The sequence below is a fragment of the Pollachius pollachius genome (genome assembly GCF_949987615.1).
Source record: "Pollachius pollachius genome assembly, chromosome: 19".
In the NCBI taxonomy this organism is placed as follows: domain Eukaryota; kingdom Metazoa; phylum Chordata; class Actinopteri; order Gadiformes; family Gadidae; genus Pollachius; species Pollachius pollachius.
The window spans coordinates 8,038,565-8,053,622 of NC_136952.1; the positions used below are offsets into that span (position 1 = coordinate 8,038,565).

General features: G+C 40.8%; 2 long non-coding RNA genes across 2 annotated transcripts; both read right to left on the minus strand.

Moving 5' to 3' along the window:
• Positions 1–47: 47 nt before the first annotated feature.
• LOC307089892 lies at positions 48–964 on the minus strand. The gene is made up of 3 exons (XR_013812634.1): positions 927–964; positions 627–692; positions 48–221 (listed from the first exon to the last, which is right to left on the minus strand). It is a non-coding gene; the product is annotated as an uncharacterized lncRNA (long non-coding RNA).
• A 1,375-nt stretch (positions 965–2,339) lies between these two features.
• LOC307090677 lies at positions 2,340–3,282 on the minus strand. Its single transcript, XR_013812674.1, has 3 exons — positions 3,171–3,282; positions 2,870–2,935; positions 2,340–2,471 (listed from the first exon to the last, which is right to left on the minus strand). It is a non-coding gene; the product is annotated as an uncharacterized lncRNA (long non-coding RNA).
• Positions 3,283–15,058: the final 11,776 nt, after the last annotated feature.

Genomic DNA, 15,058 nt, shown 5'->3' on the forward strand with positions numbered 1-15,058 from the left:
TTTCATGGCGATAACAATTCAGTGCCACCATTTGGAACACAGCAGTATGTAGATCAAAGTTCCATTCTTATGTTACTTAGTAACGGGGGTATATGAGTAGATTATCGTAATTCATTCCTTCAGCTCCTTTATGTCCCCAGCCATTTCAAGCCCACTTTGTGTCACGGATGTCAACGTCTCTATCCCCTTCACCACGTTCTTGAATGAAAGGGACTTGACACCTACAATTACAAAACCGCACACACACACACACACACACACACACACACACACACACACACACACACACACACACACAGAGCTTAGATAATCCCCAAGTGAAACTAATATTTGATATATCGATTCACGAAAAAAGCCAACATTTTTAGTTTTGAATGAATATATATTATATGTCTTCTAATCCAAGTTGTTTAAAAGTCCAAAAGAATTGCATACATGTAAAGATTAATATTTATATATCAATATATGGGTAAATATATATTTACTTGTGTGTGTTGTTTTGTAGTTTAGAATTTCATTTATGTAGAGTAAATTCTACATTAAACTGCAATCTACCGCCAAACCAATCCCAGTCTGGGAATAGCAGAGAAAAACAGTTGGAAAGGCATGATCGAGACAAACGTTACCTTTGCCCTTTTCTTTAGGCTCTTTAGGTTTTGCTGCTTTATCCTCTTTCGGTTTTGCTGCTATAGCTGGAAAACCATTGAGAGGGAAATATCATGATATAACAACACAGAATCAGAATGATCAAATATTCCAAGTTGCAGATGTGCATCTCTATCAAAGATGTACTCCAAAACTCTCCAATACTCAATATGCTCATATTCAAGATCCGGACATCTAGAACCGATCAGGAGGTTCACAAGTATGCATGATGGGCATACCGATTATATTGAAATCAAAAATGATAAAACAAAACCACATACCATTGGCATCCATGCCTGTTGATCTGCTGTTGCCCATGATTAGTCAATGTTTGGGTTGTGCATGTCAAAGTGTTTTATATGAGCCAGCCTCAAGAACTACGTCCCGCCTCCACACACACAAACACACACACACACACACACACACACACACACACACACACACACAATTCTGTTATACCAGAATTTCAAATTTGGTATCGACACTTTCCTCTCTACCCCGATAACGAAACCAAAACAATCCCACGGTGACTCTTAACTTAACTGAAAATGGTAACTGATTGAATATTCTAAAGATCAAAATGGTCAGACAGTTAAACATAACAATGTTCTTGAGCAAGGCACTGAGCAGCAGAGCTGGAGTTGGTCCCTGGCAGCTGCCCGCTGCTCCTGGTGCTGCAGCTGGTGATGGGTCTGGGGTGAAATGTGCAACAACAGAACAATTTTCATTCTTTAATAACATGTATGGTATAACCAGTTTCATCCATGTCTGTTGAGCTGCTGTTGTCCATGATTAGTCAATGTTTGGGTTGTCCAAGGCAGGGTGGTTTATATGAGCAAGCCTCAAGAAATACGTGCCCCTCCACACACACACACACACACACACACACACACACACACACACACACACACACACACAAGCACACATAAGCACACACACACACACACACACACACACACACACACTCATACATGGTACATGGAACCACACCCACAACACCTGCAACCACACATGCTAATGCAATTGGAGACCACACATGCACACGCGGGTCTGCAGGGATCTCATGAACGATATGTGCAATGTGCAACGACAGAAAAAATAAATAATTCTTTAATGACATGTATGGTATAACCAGTTACAAACCCATTGCTTTTCACTAAGACACATTTCTTGGGTATAGGCTGACACCATGGAGAGATCTTGTAAGGACACACACACTGCACATTCAAATCAAGTTTGGAATTGATGAGCTCAGAGGAATATGGAACTGGTTCTCAACTTGAACCAGTTCCGGTTCCAATCTCTAGTGGATTGTGGAGGAAGATAGCATAGCCCCCAGCCTCCAGTTAATGACAAGATACCAGTGTATCACCCAATAATAACTATTATAGAGGCGGTGTACCCCTGCTGGTTTCTCTAACCTTTACACTCTGTTCCAGTATACTCTTTTGTAAGACTGTCTGTGGCTAAGACAGACAGTCAGACAGAGGGTGTGAGAGAAGGAGAGTGAAAACCAATAAAACAGAATGAAAAACACGAAGAGCCTGTTGTTGATTCAGCTTCAGATTATGAAAGATTTATTTTTTCATGGCGATAACAATTCAGTGCTGCCATTTGGAACACAGCAGTATGTAGATCAAAGTTCCATACTTATGTTACTCAGTAATGGGGGTATATGAGTAGATTATCGGAATACAAGTTAGTAATTCAATCCTCCAGCTCCTGTATGACCTTCGCCAGTTCAGCAACATCTTTTGTCATGTCTCTCAGCTTCTCCATCCCCTTCCACACTTTCTTGACTGAAAGGGACTTGAACACTTCAACACCTACAATTACAAACGCACACAGACACACACACACACACACACACACACACACACACACACACACAGTTTAGATAATCCCCAAGTGAAACTAATATTTGTTGGGTGTATATCAATTCACGAAAAAAACATTTTTTTTGTTTTGTTTTTAATGAATATATATTATATGTCTTCTAATCCAAGTTGTTTAGAAATCCAAACAATTTGCCTATATGCAATGATTAATATTTACATATCAATATATGGGTAAATATATATTTACTTGTGTATGTTGCATGGTATTTTAGAATTTCATTTATGTAGAGTCAATTCTACATTAATCTGCAATCTACCGCCAAACCATCGTAGTCTGGGAATAGCAGTGAAAAACAGTTGAAAGGCATGATCGAGACAAACGTCACCTTTGCTCTTTTCTTTAGGCTCTTTCGGTTTTGCTGCTTTATCCTTTTTCGGTTTTACTGCTTTAGCTGTAAAACCATAGAGAGGGAAATATCATGATATAACAATACAGAATCAGAATGATCAAATGTTCCAAGTTGAAGATTTGCATCTCTATTAAAGATGTTTTCCAATACTCCGGTTATTGTTTCTCATATTCAAGAACCGCACATCAAGAACCGATCACAAGGTTGATATGTATGCATGATGGACATACCGGTTATATTGAAATAAAAAAACAAAACATAAAACAAAACAACATACCATTGGCACCCATGCCTGTTGAGCTGCTGTTGTCCATGTCTGGTCAATGTTTGGGTTGTGCATGACAAGGTGTTTTATATGAGCCAGTCTCAAGAACTGCGCCTAACCCTAACTGAACAATATGTGAAATTTGCAATGACAGGAAACCTTTTTCCTTCTTTAATGAGGTGTATCGTATTACCAGTTACAAACCCATCACTTGTTGCTTTTTTCTCGCTCACGTTCAAAACAAGTTTCAAAACAAGTTTCTTTCAAAATAACCAGCGAGATGATTAGTCGATGATTAACCAATTCCCAACAACTTGCGTTGTCGGGAATTGATGAGCTCAGAGGAATATGTAACTGGTTCTCAACTTGAACCGGTTCCGGTTCCAATCTCTAGTGAATTGTGGAGGAAGATATATGGGGGTATGTGAGTAGATTATCGGAATACAAGTTAGTAATTCAATCCTCCAGTTCCTGTATGACCTTCGCCAGTTCAGCCATATCTTTTGTCATGTCAATAGTTAATAATACCCCCCTCTATATGGGTATTCGAGGGGACTTCCGTTAACGGTCTCGGTTGCAAGGGTGGGGGCCATAACCCCCCTTCCACTTCCAGTCTGTGGGGATTGCGAAGGGTGGGGGGGTGCCTCTGTGTATGTGTGTGTGTGTGTGTGTGTGTGTATCTGTGTGTGTGTGTGCATGTGCGTGTGCGTGTGTGTGTGTGTGCGTATGTGTGTGTGTGTGTGTGTGTGTGTGTGTGTGTGTGTGTGTGTGTGTGTGTGTGTGATTGTGTCTATGGAAGGCAGGTGGCAGCCTAAGGTGGGGTGCAGCGAGCGTTCATGTTGGGGCATGCCTGTATGGGTTGAAAGCTGTAGTTGTGTCTTAATGGAACGGCTACGTCAAGTCTGCGTCACTCATTAGCTCCTTTGGGTGCACCCCTCTGTGTACGTCATCCTAAAATGACTAGTGGGTTTCACACGTGCCATGAGTACGGACGGCCAACAATGACTTCTTCAACTCCCTGTGCAAGATAGTGTTGAACATTCTACAAGGCAAGATACCGTTGACCCCCAGTCAACACAAAAGATTTCATAAGCAAAAGAAAGACATCAGATTGCTGGCCAGTAAGACAATACTGATTTCTAAAAAGAAGAAGAGACTCATCAATCAGACTTTTTATGGATTTTTATTACCGCTGCTGTCTGTAGCAATACCTCTAATCACAAGCCTTTTCTCAAGAGGGGGTTGATTGATATTGTGATGGAGCACCCTCACAAGGTGTATCTAGTTCCTCAACATCAGCTCGACGCGTTAAAGCAGCGTTACTCATTGCGCGGCTCGCATGACAGTAAAAAGATAGTGATCTGATCATGGATTGAATACAGATATTTCAAAAAAAAAATTAAAACAAGCAGATAAATATCATAAAACCTGTTAAAAAACTAATGTGGCTGCACCAGATTGATTCATTTTACATTGAATGGTAAAAATATGTATTGAAGGGGGGTATTCTATTGATAATATTGAATCCATTATTTTTTTACAAATATTTTAATAAAAAGTAATAACTTATTCTTCAATAACTTCCTTGTTATGTGACCCAGTGTCTCCACATTATTCCAGAAAATAGTACACAGTCACACACGTCTTAATTTTCCTCTCAAAGTGCACCAGATTGATGCATTCTAGGTTAAAAGGTACCAAATTATCTTCCGGGGGAGCATGCCCCCGGACCCCGCTAAGGACTGGGTTCCCTCCACAAAATTCTGTGGGGAACACCGCTTCGGGGATGACATATTAATAAGCAGGCATACTTATGTATGACTGGATTTATAGGTTTTGATACTTTGCGGTAAAAATGTCTCTCCTGTTGACTTTGTCCTGTCAGTGCGGCTCTCCTGAAAAAAATAGTGAATACCACTGCCTTAAAGCATAACAACCCGGTTATTCTGTGAGACAGACTGCTGAAAACGAGTTGGATAAAGCTATTGAGGCTGTGTTGAACAGACCCGATACTGAACTGCATGAGAAAGCCTGGTTTCTGCAGGTTAAACAAGGACAACATGAGCAAGGGGCATTAACTCAAAAATTATCGCTTTCTGAGGACGGGCCCCAGGTTCATACAACGGCCGAAGAGGATCGTGGTGACGGCTGTGGGGATCGTATTTTTGATGAGATAATGAGACATATACCAGCCAAAAGCAAGAGAAACGCCGAACACATCTCGGAATCGCTAAAGAAATCTAAAGATGTATCATGGTCAGATAAGGGCGAGTTTGTGTTAAAAGGAGAAATTAAAGGGTCCCAAAATGTATGATTTGTTAAAGAATGTTACTGCTTCCTACCACGTTTTACATTCTGACAGACCACCGGGGTGGATTGCTTTTCCGAAATCTTTAGCCCGTAATAATGTATCAACATCTATTCCTATAGTAAACGACTCAGACAAACGGTTGACACATTCAAGTACAACCCGCCATAAAATGCGTATGAGCCAGTGGTTGCAATTTTGTTTTTTGAGTGTGTGTGCGTGTGTGTGAGTGAGTGAGTGAGTGTGTGAGTGAGTGAGTGAGTGAGTGAGTGAGTGAGTGAGTGAGTGAGTGAGTGAGTGTGTGTGTGTGTGTGTATGTGTGTGTGTTTAGTAGTGTGTAGTAAAAATGAAATAAAAACAAACAAACTAAACTTTTTTACTCGCCAATGTATTTATTTTCAAAAGGACACCCACAGATACACGACTGGACACATATCAAATCATGGTCCATGCACACATTAGGTTGTACACGTCTAACAAAGTCGTATACCTTTTTATCATTGAAAAGGTAGATTGTCGTCATACATTCTCAGAAAGTTTTGATAGGATACACCTTTTTGCATATGTAACAAGAAAAATACACAATGTTGTCCACAGGCGGTACTTAAATGAACAGCTATGTTCAAGAAATCGCTGTATGGCATCAGGAAACTCTGTGTAGGTGGGAGGGTTTCCATAGGAGTCAAAAAAGTATCCCAGTCTTTGGGGCGTAATTTATATATAGGTAACCAATGTGCACCGGCTAAATGTGAAGGTTCTGTGTTGACCACCAGCATGACCGGTGGATGATGAATGTCTCTAGGTAGACGATCGCACGGTACGGCCCCTAGAAAAGAAGCTTTTTGAGCAATTTTCTGACCGACTGCTTTCTGACCGTCACTGTTAGCTCTATAGCATTGGTTCTCAAAGTGCGGCCCGCGGGCCAAGGGTGGCCCGCAGAAACATTCCTGGTGGCCCGCAATGACATACAGATGTAAGTAAAAAATAAATAAATAAATAAAAAAAGGATTTTAATTATTATTTATTTTTTATTATTATATCAATATTAATTTAAACAAAAATAAATAAATATAAAGAGAAAAGTCGACTCTCTCTAGCTTTCAATTAAATCCTGTTACATTTGTTAGCTTTAATCCGACTGTACATTACTTTGAAAGGATGAACCTCAGTTTCGTGATTTAGACCTCACTTGACCTCACTCCCAGAGGTCCATGGTGCAATGTTTTTTTTCAACACTGGGATGCTGACGGCGTTTCCTGCCATTTTTTTTTTCTTTTGGCGGCCCTCAGTCAAATTTTGCGTTCCTAAATTGGCCCTCAGCTGTCAATATTTTGAGAACCCCTGTTCTATAGTATTCATATTGCAACAGCTTTTCAGTAATAGTCCAGCAATACCTAACGCCTGTTTGATATTTCTATCACTGAATCATAAACCGCAAAACGTTGTAGCCAAAGCTGTTCTGAATCGTACTTCTAGCCTTACGTTCCCTGTATTGACTAGCGACACATGATGGCCACATCCCTCATCCGCTTCAAGATTGAAACAAGACAAAGCGTAACCTTGACCAAATTCATCGCGATTAATGGCTATCCCTCTATCTTTCAGCTGACGACCTGTAGCCTGAATAAGCTGGAAATATTCTCTGGTATACAGTCCGTTTCTAAAGTCAGGTTGAAAGGGTTTAGCGGGGTAGGATTGTCCATGGCAGTACAGGGATAAAAATTCAGCACCGAAATGCTGGAATCTGAATGGATTCCTTGTATAGCTCCCCGTGAATGCTTCGTTATCCACAAAACTTCTCCATTGTCCTGATTGCTTATTCTAGTACCAGCGGGGATAGATACATTCTTTATGCATACCCTATCAACAGGGTGTTTTACGTTAGATTGTGTCAACGCTCGGGCATGTGCCAATTTGCATCATACATTTGCAGACACAATACCATCGAACATGAGACAAAAATCGTTTTTTGCTCTAATGTATTGCTCTCATGCGAAGATCAACGCCGTTAATGGTTGGTTGGCTGCTTGGTTTAAATAATACTGAACGTATTTTTCCTCGTCGTAAGGCGGTCTATACCCCCTCATCCTAAAAAGAGGGCTAGAAATTTTGTTGTTTTACGGGTCTAAAATGCAGCTTGAGGATCACTTTACCGTATGTAAACGGAATGTTTGTATTTTGGTCAGACTTCAGATCGATTTCAATATCACCGAGAGGGTCTCGGGACACATGAACTTAGTGCGGCTTGTCAAACATAAGAATGCAATGGCTCTTGCTAATGTCGGTTATATTAATACTCCTTAATAGGGGCACATAGCTATCTCCTACCAACTGATGGTCAACAATGTCGCTATAAATAAACATGTTGTAACTGTAACCAGGGTGAAACGACGTGTTTTAGTTTTGTTGAAATGTCACCAAATGCTGATTAATATGAAGCCAGTATGTGTTTAAGTTATGTTCAAGGTACCTTTTTGTAACCTGTTCCAACTCCTATGTTAATGTGTTTATTATACCTGTACTGTCGCTTTAAGAAAAGTCCGTGTTTAGTGACGTATATTATGCAGCGCCAAGCTCAGAATGCCGTTATCTATCTGAGTGGAGGTATGTCGTTGTATTTGTCGTCATATTTGAGCATGTAAATCGTTTTGTAGACAATGAAAATGTTTAATGTGTAACTTAATGTGTTAAGGAATTAAGTATGTGAACATGCTACAGCGCTGTTATATATATCAGCTAACGCTTTGCAAATGCACTTTGTGAGTTTTTTTGTATACATGTGCGTCAGAGTACTACAGGGTTTCCCCGTGTGTTTGTTTGCTAGGAGGGAATGTGGTCCCGTCTACGACCGTTTACATGCAGTGACACGATTTTCTTTGGCTCATGCAGGTATGAATGTTTTATCTGTTTTGTGGGTATTATCTATGCTGGTCATGTTTATGTTTGTGGGAGTGCAGTCAATTGCATTCATTATGCTATTTTGTTTATTTTCATGTTATTGTTATATAATGTCAGAATGCTGTTATCTATCTGAGTGGAGGAGGGAATGTTGGCCTGTCTACGACCGTTTACATGCAGTGACACGTTTTTCTTTGGCTCATGCATATATCAATAAATGAGAAAAGCCATCCTTCATTGTTGTCCTTCCGCCCATCCAGCGCATTCACCCCGAACACAACGCAGACCATTATATCCGTTAACGGATGTGCGCCCATTCATAAACAGTAGCAGTGCGGGCACTCCCGTTACATAACAACCCCCATAGATATCGGTTGGGTGGGGCGCTTATTTTGACCGGGTCTTAATCCACCGGGTGACCTTCACCATCGTTGAAACCCAGGATAGCGCCCAGTTTTCATTTAAACTGGATAAATAGGGCGTCGTGACCATCAACACATATGCGGTTTCTAATAGCTTCATGGTGGAGCCTAATGTCACCAAAATAAACCTGTTTGACAATAGTCTTATTGATTTGCTGTAATAATGTTGCGATACTGTCGTAGAAGCCCAAAGTTATTACAATGGTAGCCCTCTGTCCTGTTTCAATACTACCAACGGTCACTGTAGTGTCCGAAGGAGGAAAGCTTTGCCAGCTGCAAGGGTACTGAGCGTCAATCAATCCTACTTCATAGAGTTGCTTGGTATGCATAGCTTTTGCTAGTTTAGTTCTAAAATTCCATATCCTATTTTGTGGATAGATCCCTGCAGACGTGTTACTTGCCAGAGTCACGTAAAACCCCCCAGCAGCCTCCTTCTCCATTGATCACCCTAGTTATACTGTATTATATTTCTCTTTTACGCCTCGACTATCGTCTTTTCAGAAACCCACGAATTGAAAACATCCGGCCATTTAACCAATACCATATTCTTACGCCTCACCTTCTTTCTATCTATTATCTTTTCTTTTTTGAATTCTTTGTTTTTAGCCACAATAACTTTATGCAGCTCTTTTTCATAAAAAGTTCCTTGCACCGTATCACCGCTATAGTCTTTCAGCTTGTAGACTGGAGGATGTCTTGATAGTCACTGTGATATTACAAAATATTCATCTGTTAATGTCTGCTCATAGCCTTTTCGAAACGTAGCTTTGACCTTTGAAATTCTAACCATATCGCCAACATCATACCTAAACACAATCTTTGCCTCGTGATTTGTTATGTAGAGGGAATTAAGTACTGTTTGCTTATTATCTTTAACGACACTGACGGGGGTCATTTTTATCGTTCTATGCTATGAATGGTTATAAGCGTGGACCATATCCTGTTGTTTATCCACGTATCGTTTTGAGTTGGCAGCCGTTAAATATCTCAACATGTTTGTTTTCAGAGTCCTATTGAAACGCTCAACTATACTGGCCTTAGTCTCGTTAGGGGTAGAGAATTGTTTAATATCGTGCCTCTCCAGCAGACGCTGAAAGGTCTTGTAAAATTATTTTCCAGCGTCAGTCTGAAGTTTCTCGGGGGTACGTCCTTCTTTGAGAATATCTCCGAAAGCTTTACTGACGTCGATAGCACTCTTGGATGGTAAAGACCGAACCCATGCGTATTTTGAAAACACGTCGATACTCGTCAACAGAAAACGCACGCCGTTGTTTTCGGGGGAGTACTCGGCCATGTCCACTAAATCGGCCACGAACTGTCTATCTATCCCACTAACCAATACTCAATTTCTACGAAAATGTTTTGGAGTCGAAGCGTGCAGGGTATATGCGTCCTGCTGCATCAGCCATTTCTTTACATATTTTAAAGGAGGCACCGGCCCTTTACTATGCTTAAGGGTCATTCGTAGCTTATTAATGCCGCCGTAACCCCCAGGTCCGGCGGGTTCGTAATAAGTTTTAGAAAGCAGTCTATCCATATCGCACGCCGATGCCAAACTGAATACTGACAACACGCATCAGAGTTTACACCTTTTTATTTTAAACTTCCACCCACTCTCAACAATGTCGATATACAACTTGCAGACAGCTTTATTTTTCTGGACCATTTTACAAGATACCATTCGAGCCATCCTGAGACACTCTTTTTCATCCTTATTTAACTTTAAGACATCGGATACAAATGAACACACACATATTACATGACCGACGGTAAAACGCCTACCATCAGAGAAACGGTTAATTAAAGCGGTTAACATTAAATCTGTAGGCCTATCATAAGAGAATTCTATGACCAACTCATTCCAATCATTATACACACGTCTGATATAAGTATTATGATTGATAAAAACATTATTTTAACGTACTATACATCAAAACAGCATTTGATACAGAATCACTAAACACATAAGCAAAAGAAATCAAATTACCCATTATAAATTACAGTATGTAACCTACAACGCACAACGCCACTCCAATGTACGACGCCACAACCGTGTTGCTTCAATATTTTACTCTGGTGTTCAGGGGACACATACTTTCTGCCCATCTCGTCCAATTTATCCATAACATAGGTTTTGGACAGTAGATCACATAGCATAGATTCAGCTACACCTATGATTTTTTTTCAGGTGCCACCGATAGACCCGTTGTGTTTTTTAAAATAGTTTCTAAAAGTATCTGGAAGGGATATCTACCCAACACATCACAAATATCATCGTAATGGGTTTCTTAATGATACTGAGACGGTCTATACAGGCATGCTTGGCGTCGTTGACTCGGACATTTGCACCCGCAGCCCCAACAGTCTGGACAGACCTTCTGGTCGACGATGGCAGCCACACAGACACCCGTGGTATATCTCAGAACACCCAGGGATTCAGAGTTTAAACGGCGCTGTATCGACGCGGGCCATCCATCTGCTCCAATACCCGAATCTGTAACCAGCTCACTGTCGGGCCCCACATGTGGCAGAAAGGTCAGTTTCAGTCCAGTCAGATAGTAGGCTAATCTTGAAGCCGTTCGCTATGTTCGGGTTGTTCACAATTTATATAACCGCACTCTGTGTTGGCTTCGTCATGTGGGGGATGATCAGCATACACCTGTTCTGTGCAACATAAAAACAAACATACATTAGACATACACCACACACACACACACACACACACACACACACACACACACACACACACACACACACACACACACACACACACAATAATATATTAATATATATATATTCACCATTTTCTATAGTTAGTGGCTCGTTGCATCCAACCCTACCAGCACCATACCACCATCGCGGTGATTTGGTGCACTCTTCATCAGCATCCGATAAAAATAGCTATTTTTGAACATTCTTAGTAGCGCTTGTGCTCCTTGGGGTATCGGGGTACCACTCAATGGGGGGACATGGGTACTTCTTGACCATTCTGTAAATCTCCTCAAAAATCGAGCATATAGAGGGCCAATCACACCACTGGTAGTGGCACTCTGTTTCATTCTTCATCCTCTGTACCACTTGTTGGAGTCAACTAACAGTGTTTGCAACGCGAGCGAAAAGAAAAGACAATGTTCCTTCGTTTTAAAATGTTTACTTGAAAGTCTTCAAGATAAAATACGCGTCTTCACACGGTATAATGCACGGTCTTACGCACGGTAAAAAAACTGTAGCTTCCATCAACGTCAAACTACAAACTGAATTACGTCACCGCCGTTACCGTTATAACTATACAGTGATGTCATTACGTAAAAATCCCAAAACATAGAAAATAACATTTTTAACATTTTTACATCACTGAATTATGCATTTTAACAGTTTTACACATTATGAATTAACATGAAATTACTGTTAGCAGTTTTTAATCATTTTAAACTAAATATTTATTATAAATCAATTATTGGCAGATTGGCTCTTACACCACTGGATAAAAAAGAAGAAACAATCGGCAGATTTTACAGCACTGTCCCAGGGAGGGTGTCTGCCTGTGCAAAACAGGGCCTCCGGTAACACCCTTGGATCAACGCATCGCTTGAAAAAAATGAACTTGGTTCTTTTGTTTGTATGCTAGATGTACTCCATGTGGTATAACACATCTCCATAAGCCCATCTCCATTGGGTGACAGGGGGTCTCTGTGTGTATACCCAACGCTCAGCAGCTAGCTCAGGGCATACCTTTTCACGGAAACGTACCCATCTTCTGTAGACATACGCATCTCATCATCACAGTCTTTTGCTTTCAATAGGACATAATCATCGATGAATGAAATTACGTACTCAAAGCTGTTCTCTCCTTTGTGCCTGAATGACACTTCGGTACGCTGGTCTTTCACCCCTAAGATAGGTCTCATTCTTCTAATTGGAGCATTAAGCAGAGACACATTTCCATCAATAGAAGCAAGGTTTGATTGAGGTGTATGATAACCGGACATACCCATAGGTGGTTGATTTTCAATGTCCATTATGTTAGTCACACTTTTCGCTGGTTGTGTGGAGTATGTTGATATGAAACGCTGTCTGTGGCTGGGCTATAGTATATAACAATACAGAATCAGAATGATCTCCAGAATGACTTCATGAGGGACTGTATAACAGACTAAATCTCCTTCTGTGTCGATAATGTGGTACCTGCTAGGAAAGTGAGGTGCTTTGCAAACAATAAACCCTGGATCACCTGTGACTTAACAGGTCTGCTAAACAAGAAGAAGAAGGCATTTTGGGACGGTGACAGAGAGTTGCTGAAGAGCGTACAGAGGGAGTTGAGTGTGAGGCTGAGAGAAAACAACCTCCTTTTTGGAGGGGGGGCCCCTCCAAAAAACACATACACATGGTACATGGAACCACACCCACAACACCTGCAACCACACATGCGCATTAATGTAGAAACCGTACATGCGCAGATGCACATTGCACACTATTTTATACCAATACTTTCCTCTACCGATACTACCATCTACTACTTTATCGAAACCAAAACAATCCCACGGTGAATCTTAACTTCACCGTGGGATTGTTGTTATCAAAAGATCAAAAGGTCAGACTGTTAAACCTAGCAACTTTAAATCACAGTTTGTCAGATGCTTTACTTTGTTTTCATTTGATCTATATTATCTATAACTAAATTTACACCTTGGGTTAAATTATAAGGTTAGGGTTATCGAAACAAATCTGATAAACAACATAGGCCTTGTTTTATTTTTCAGACCTCGGGGAAATACCAACCTCATTCGATGGTTCCAATCAAAATAATTGATAATTTAATAACGACTGAAAAAGGGCAAACATTATTGTTATATTGCCTGATATCATTATTCACTGAATGGTGATTGTGTTTTTGGGTTGCTGTGCAGACATGATGGGGGCTACTTGAGCAACCAAAGCCTACCTACCTGCCTCAATCCAGCGGGACGCCTTTTGGTGAAGTAGACCCCAATTATATAGTCCTATATATATTCCCGATTTGAGGAATATCTCTGTCACCTCTCTGTGTGGGGTGTGTATGCTCTCTCCGTGTTCACCTGTGCTTTCTCCGGGTGCTCCGGTTATAAAACATACATGGTAGGACAAACTCCTGCCTGTGTCCTCGAGCAGGCCTGGAGTTGGTCCCTGGCCACTGCCCACTGCTCCTGGCACTGCAGCTGGTGATGGGTCTGCAGGGAACTCATGAACGATATGTGCAATGTGCAAAGACAGCTAACGATGAGGATTCTTTAATGACGTTTTGATGCGTTGTCGGGAATAGATAAACTCAGAATAAATGGAACTGGTTCTCAGCCTGCACCATTTCCGGTTCCAATCTCCAGTGAATTGTAGAGGAAGATAGCATAGCCCCCAGCCTCCAATTAATGACAACGGTACAACTCTATCGCAGTGGAATACAAAAGCAGATATGCCTGCATAAGTCTGGGCCATTAACCCGTAACTTTCTCTCCTAGCCTCCCTTAAGCCTCTGAATATGACACTGGCATTGTATTTGAAATGGACTTTGCATTACACCTGTCATGTTCACACGCTATTCCATCAGAAAAACCTTATTTTGTATATTTTGCCGTTAGTTTCTTAAACTTGGTACATACTATCCGAACTTTTATAATATAGAAAATGTAAGATACCACAAACCTAACAACAGATTAAGATGCATTTGACTGTTTTTGCGGTTAAGTGTGTGTTGAAGGAAGCACAGCACACCAGCCCGATTACATTCCACATCAACCCACACCCAATTTCCATGAGAGGAAATCTCACCAAACTCTCGAGATCAAAATCGTGACTTTGGTCTAAACAAACATGACAGAAGATGTTCTGGCAGAACTAGCTATGCTAGCATTTGCAAATGTTTTTTGGGAAAATAGCATACTCTACAAGCTATCGACAATAGTCTTTTATCCATGTCAGAAGACCACCCCACGTTTGCTTTGGCCTCAATGTTTTCTGTTGGTGATTACTTAATGAATTGTTTGTATAACGTTAGCGTGGTTCCCAATCGGCAATCGTCTTTCCCACATGACAATCCGTTTCCTGCGTCTTCGGTTGTGTTCGGGGTTCCCCCCAAACTGTAGGATATCTGAACGCAATTATTCAATATGTTTAATATTTTCGATTTCAAATCAGTGAGGCTCCTATCGTTAACAAAAACACTCTTAACATACCCTACGCTACAGGATAATCTGGCCAAAATAAATCGGTAGAACCATCAACAAATCTGAGATTTGCTG